This window comes from Ictalurus punctatus, chromosome 3 (genome assembly GCF_001660625.3).
Source record: "Ictalurus punctatus breed USDA103 chromosome 3, Coco_2.0, whole genome shotgun sequence".
NCBI classification, from domain to species: domain Eukaryota; kingdom Metazoa; phylum Chordata; class Actinopteri; order Siluriformes; family Ictaluridae; genus Ictalurus; species Ictalurus punctatus.
In genome coordinates this window covers 19,369,698-19,375,697 of record NC_030418.2, presented here as the reverse complement: position 1 = coordinate 19,375,697, position 6,000 = coordinate 19,369,698, and positions in this window count along the sequence as shown.

Sequence of the window (6,000 nt, the reverse complement as noted above, 5' to 3'; positions counted from 1 at the left end):
TGACCAGCTGTTAAACTTTGCTATATCAGTTTGTTTTTCCCAAACAACACAATCACTATTCAGTAAAAGAGGATGTGAAAGTAAGTGGGAGCACTAAACCCCGGCTAACACGGTGTTCCTGCCTGCTGAACCTCACACAACCCTGCTTCCTGCCCCTAAGTGGGATCTTTATGGAGACATCATACTTTTGCTGATTCAGTCACCAGACTTGTAAAGGACAATGCCACACACGACTGTCTCATTAGAAATAATGGACTGCTAAGATGTTGGCCAGGAACCAAGTGCACACATCTATAAAGCAAATGCTATTCAACCCAACAACACATTTTTCACTCCTCCTTCTTAGTGTAAAATGCTAATTATCCCCATAAATATAATAATAAATGTTGTAATTGCTTGAAGTTGGCGTCACGTAACATTAAATGTTTAGCATACTAGCATATGGACCACATAGTTCTGCTTATGGAAAGAGTAATATACATATACAGTACTGTGCAGACGTTTTAGGCACCCTATTTTCTTTTGTACAAACTTTGTTATAGATTTGTTATTTTATGACCTCTACATTATCGAGTCAGTACAAAAAACATTTTAGATTCCCAAATATTAGTTTTCTAGCACAAAATGAGATGTTACAGAAAAATGTTTGTATGTCAGTAAAGAAAGCATTATATTACGTAAAAGACACTTTTCAGACAAAAAAGATAATGAAAGCTGCTTTATTTTGCTGCAAAAATAAGAAGCAAGTGGGACAGTCAAAGTCTCCAGAAGAACCGTGACTGGTTCTGCAAGAACCAGTTTTCATTTAATTTTGTAATTTTGAAGGCATCTTTGCTCTACAGCATTTCTTTGCATGAGTGTAAGACTTTTGCACAGTACTGTATATGAACTACTAATTTTATTTTGAATCGCTTTAAGTTTAAGTAAAAATTCATGTGGGCAGCACGGTGGGGCAGCGGGTAGTGTTGCCACCTCCCAGCTCCTGAGCTCGGATTACTCTCTGTGTGGGGTTTCTGTGCATGTTCCACCCAGGTCCTTGTGGATTTCCTCTCACCTCTCAAAAACATGCTGGTAGGTGGATTTAATTAAATCACCCCTAGATGTGAATGTATGTGTGAACGTTGCCCTGGAATGGACTGGTGGTCCATATAGTGTGTACTATCGCTTCCTGCCCCAGCCCTGATCAGGATAAAGCATTATTATAGATAAATTGATTAATTACAGATGTGAAAAAATTTAAAAGCCATACATTTGTGAAGGAGAAAACGTTTTTTTTTTTTTTTTATTCCACCAACAAGAGCAACACATACTTCAAAAGTGATCAGGTGCTGCACTTGACCCACACCCTATCTAAACCATCAAACAATGACTATAAACATACAAAAATAACCCACACAAAAACACTTACTGCTGGTAAAAAATGGAAGCACAAGCATGCACAGTGTGCTTGCAACAAAAAACAAAGGACTGTAAACACAACCTACTTTTACCTCATTCTATTGATTTTGGTAATCTTGCCATTAAAGAGCTTCAGAACCTCAGGCTTCCAGGGCCTGGGCTATAGGATTACAAGATTTCGAGAACCAAAACATTATAACTACTCTATCCACTCATATATTACTCCCTATATTTACTACTGGCCTAGATTTATTCTCATTATCAATTTAAGAGATAAAACTTCATTATCAAATTTCAACAGTAAACTTCAAGTTTCAACAATAAAATGCACAGACCCGTGCACTTTTGTAAATGTATTAAAAGTATTCCCTAGGAATCAAAGTATTAGTTGGTGTTTATATGAAGCAAAACACATTTGGATAAATCCAGGCTTTCCTGCCTATTAAAGAAAGTCAGTGCATTTCCTAATATGCCAGAGGATTTTGCCAAAAAAAGTAATTCAAAAAAATAAACTAAGGAACAAACGTGAACTGAACATACTGTAAACTCTTTTCATCAGCAGGAATTCAGCAATTATGCTGAGCAGTTGATCATCTCTGCATTTGAAACAATGGAGCCTGCTGCAAACAAACTGACCTTGGGGGAATAATATGTTATCAGTTTAAATGCTACCACTGGGCTCCAGTTGTCTTATTTATAAAGAATGTCTTCAAAGAAGACTAATAATGAACAATAATGCAAGCTAAAAGCTGGATAAACCTAAATCCCTTCTTCCTGTATGTGGCAAAAGCAAAAGATTATTCATGATTAATCGTTATATCTTGTCACTCCAGCAGAAAATTAAATGCATGGGTAAAAAATAAAATGGCCTGGGTATACAGGGATGGAAGATGGTTACTTAATACTGCCAAGACTAAATTCTCATAGAAGGAGATGAAAACAAAGAGGAATACTCAGAAGGGAGAGGAACAATAAATAAAAACAGATTTCCTGCAGGAATAGTGTGTGCCCACTGGGTCAGTCTAAGGTCTGGAAAACATGAATTTAACGTAAAGCTTTTGACCTGTTTTATGAGAAGGTTGAGGATGCGACTTTACCTTCTCACTCTAATTCTCTAGACACTTGGAATGAGTTAGGACCATATGCTCCTCATGTTTCTGAATCTAAAAAGGCTAATATCTCCAAAATCTATCTGGAACCACAGAACTCTAAATTTCTCTTGTAGCTACACTTCAAAGCATTTGGACTTACATGAGTCCTTTATGATTTATAATTTCATTAGACGTTTGTACATTTTCTCTCATCCTGTCCAATTTCTTCCATGAATGAAAATGCATTCAGCAGGAAAATTCATGTTACGACACTCTGTGCTGAGGATCACTTGTCTTCCATTAGGATTTTAAAGAACTTGCCATCCCATATCATTGCCTTTACAGGGAACAAAGAGCTCTCTATTTTACTAAGAGCTGAAGCATGCAGACTGCTCAATATCAACCAGGCTTCAGATGGCAGATTAAGACATGCTTGTGTTGTGACTGTTCACTCATTTCTTTGGCTATTAATCAGCCAGGAACAAGCTCCTTCAAATTGGTAACTCTAACCCTCATAGTCATGTCCGTGAGTGGGATTGTCTGTACCACTGATGCACACACAGCATATTTTAGCACGCACTCGTACATGGCTACAGACACCACGTTTTACTGCCTGGGGTAGATGTCTAGTCATTGGGCTAATAGCTATTTAGACTACAGCTGCTTTCACTCATGTTTCATGAACTTTCATACTCCACTGGGACACAGAGCAGTGAGGTAGCAATAACATGGCTATGATTTGATAAGTGTTACAGAGCTCTGGGAGTCATATGTTACATTTTAAAATACTGCCGAGGTGAAGACATATGGTGGCACCAATCCAATAAGCTGAGCAATTGTGCACTGTTTGTACAGTACAGGATCCAAATCATCAGAACATCAGCGGGAGAAAGACACAAGTCTACAGAGAGGGTGTATGGTTGTTCAACACAGGTGCAAAACACCAGCAGCCACAAGACCTCCCTGCTCCATTAGCAATATTGATAGAAGTGCCAGCTCAGAGAAGGATCAAATGGACCTTCCTTTTATCAAATGGCTTGCAGGTGTTCTGTATATTTAGCACAGCACTGGATGGGGAATGGACAAGAAGATTCCAAGCCAGATATGTTGCAAAGACCCACGCCGTTAATCATGGTCAAAGGCATGCCTAACTGTTCACCTGAACCATATGCAGAAGCATTCTGATATAGCTGGAGGTGAAGTGTAATTACAACCATATTGAGAATACTAGGAACTAGCATTAGAATAGGGATGTGAGAGAAAGCCTGTTATTTTACACTATAAGTCCAAAAGTATGTGGACACCTAACCATCACGCCATATGTGGCTATTGCAAAACTATGGGCATTAAAACAGAATTGGTCCAAGCTTTTCTGTTATAACAGCCTCCACTCTTCTGGGAAGGCTTTCCACTAGATCTTGGAACATAGCTGTGGGGGTTTGTGCTCATTTAGCCACAAGAGCATTAATGAGGTTGGGCATTGGTGCAGGGCGAGGAAACTTGGTGTGCAGTCTGCATTCCAGTTTATCTCAAAGGTGTTCAGTGGAGATGAGGCCAGGGATCTGTGCAGGCCACTAAAGTTCTTCCACTCCAACCTTGGCAAACCATGTTTTCATGGACGTCGCTTTGTGCACAGGGGCATTGTCATGCTGGAACAGGTTTGGGCCATTTAGTTTCAGTGAAAGGAAATTGTAATTCTACAGTATATAAAGGCATTCTAGACAAATGTGTGTTCCGAACTTTATGGCAACAGTTTGTGACCCACATATGGGTGTGATGGTCAGGTGTTGATATACTTTTGGCCATACAGTATAGTGTATAATGCCATTTTTATAATATTCAGGTGTATGAAAGAGAAGATCACTCATCAACACATTGCAACAATAATGTTAATAAACTGTTCAAGCCTGACAACCCAGAGATGGACTGGTGTCCCATTCAGGGTGCGTTTTCGCCTCGGGACCAATGTTCCCGGGATAGACTCTTAAGACTCATTGTGACCCTGACCAGGATAAAGAGGCAACTGAACGTGTGAGTATGTTCAAACCTCTTAGGAAAAAAAAACGTTCTTAAGACGGGTTTGGATAGGGTATGATATTTCTCAGTTTTCTAAACTGGTCCTATCTGAAAAAAGAAAACCCCTTAAGCTTCACTGTGGTTCATTCCTCTTTAAATGTTCTATGTAGAACCAAACAATAGAACAACAGAGGATTTGATGTAAATTTAATCAACACATAATAATATTTCTGATTTACTTAGTAGTTGATGGTTCTGTAAAAAGCATTTCTGAAATGATGAATGGCTCCAATATAGATTCTTTATGAGTTCCCTTAAGATGGAACCTTTTATTTGTCCAAGACTGTAGCTATGACAGTAATATACAGCACTCACCATGGATGAGGCAGAGACTGTGAAATCAGTACATTCCACCTGCATGAAATATAGAGCACTGTGCAAAAATTTTAGGCACCCTATTTTTACTTATACTAATATTTTTATTTTTAGCATATTTTTAGCATATTACGTAGGAGACCACTTTTCAGACAAAAAAACAAACAAAAAAAAAACAATGAAGGCTGCTGGATTTTGCTGCAAAAACAAGAAGCAAGCCTCCAGAGGAACTGTGGCCGGTTCTGCAAGATGCTCAATAAAACGTATCAGCTAATTTCCTTATAAAACTGCACTAATTCTTCCTAAGACTACTAATTTTTTTTAAAGCAAAGGTTTTTATTATTGACTTTGTTACATTTATTACTGTTTACTGCTCTTTATATTGTTTTTTCAATATAGACACATTTCATTGAATTATTTTTGAAGTCATCCTTGCTCTACAGCATTTCTTTGCATGTCCCTAAGACTCTTTGCCATTTTGTTGAAGAAACCTTCGGCTTCACACACGTAGACATTTACCTCCTCTCAAACATTATTACTGTAATCCTGCACTCTGGTGTACATTTATAAATACACATTACAGAGTTCATATCTTTATTTATTTTATTATTATTATTATTTTCTTCATTTAATCACTGTGGTAAGTAACTAGACCACTACAAATGTTATTGCCTGCAACTGATATGGCTGACCCACTAACAAAAAACTCTCAGAAACCAGGATCTGAATGGCTAAAGAGTGGAAATATTAGTCTCTGAGGAGCATTGGTGTGGTACAACTGTGTAAAAGTACCATAACCAAGTGGAAACTGAACAGTGTCTGCTTTCTCAAACACACTGTAAATAAAGTTCACCTGAAATATAACACAATGCTCTATTATGAAAAATGAAGTGCATGCTTTTTTTTTTTTTTTTTTAGGTCTAGGCCCTAAACGTTCTTTCCTACCACATGTTAACAAGATTCAGAGTGGGATAAAATTATTAGAAGAAAATAAACACTATATAAAACACTATTAAAACATGGCTCATTCTAGTGAGTAATATGATGCGGAGGTAGTTTTTTTTTATATAGATATATATTTTTAAAATTCAATAGACAAGCCTTTGATTGAAAAAAAATG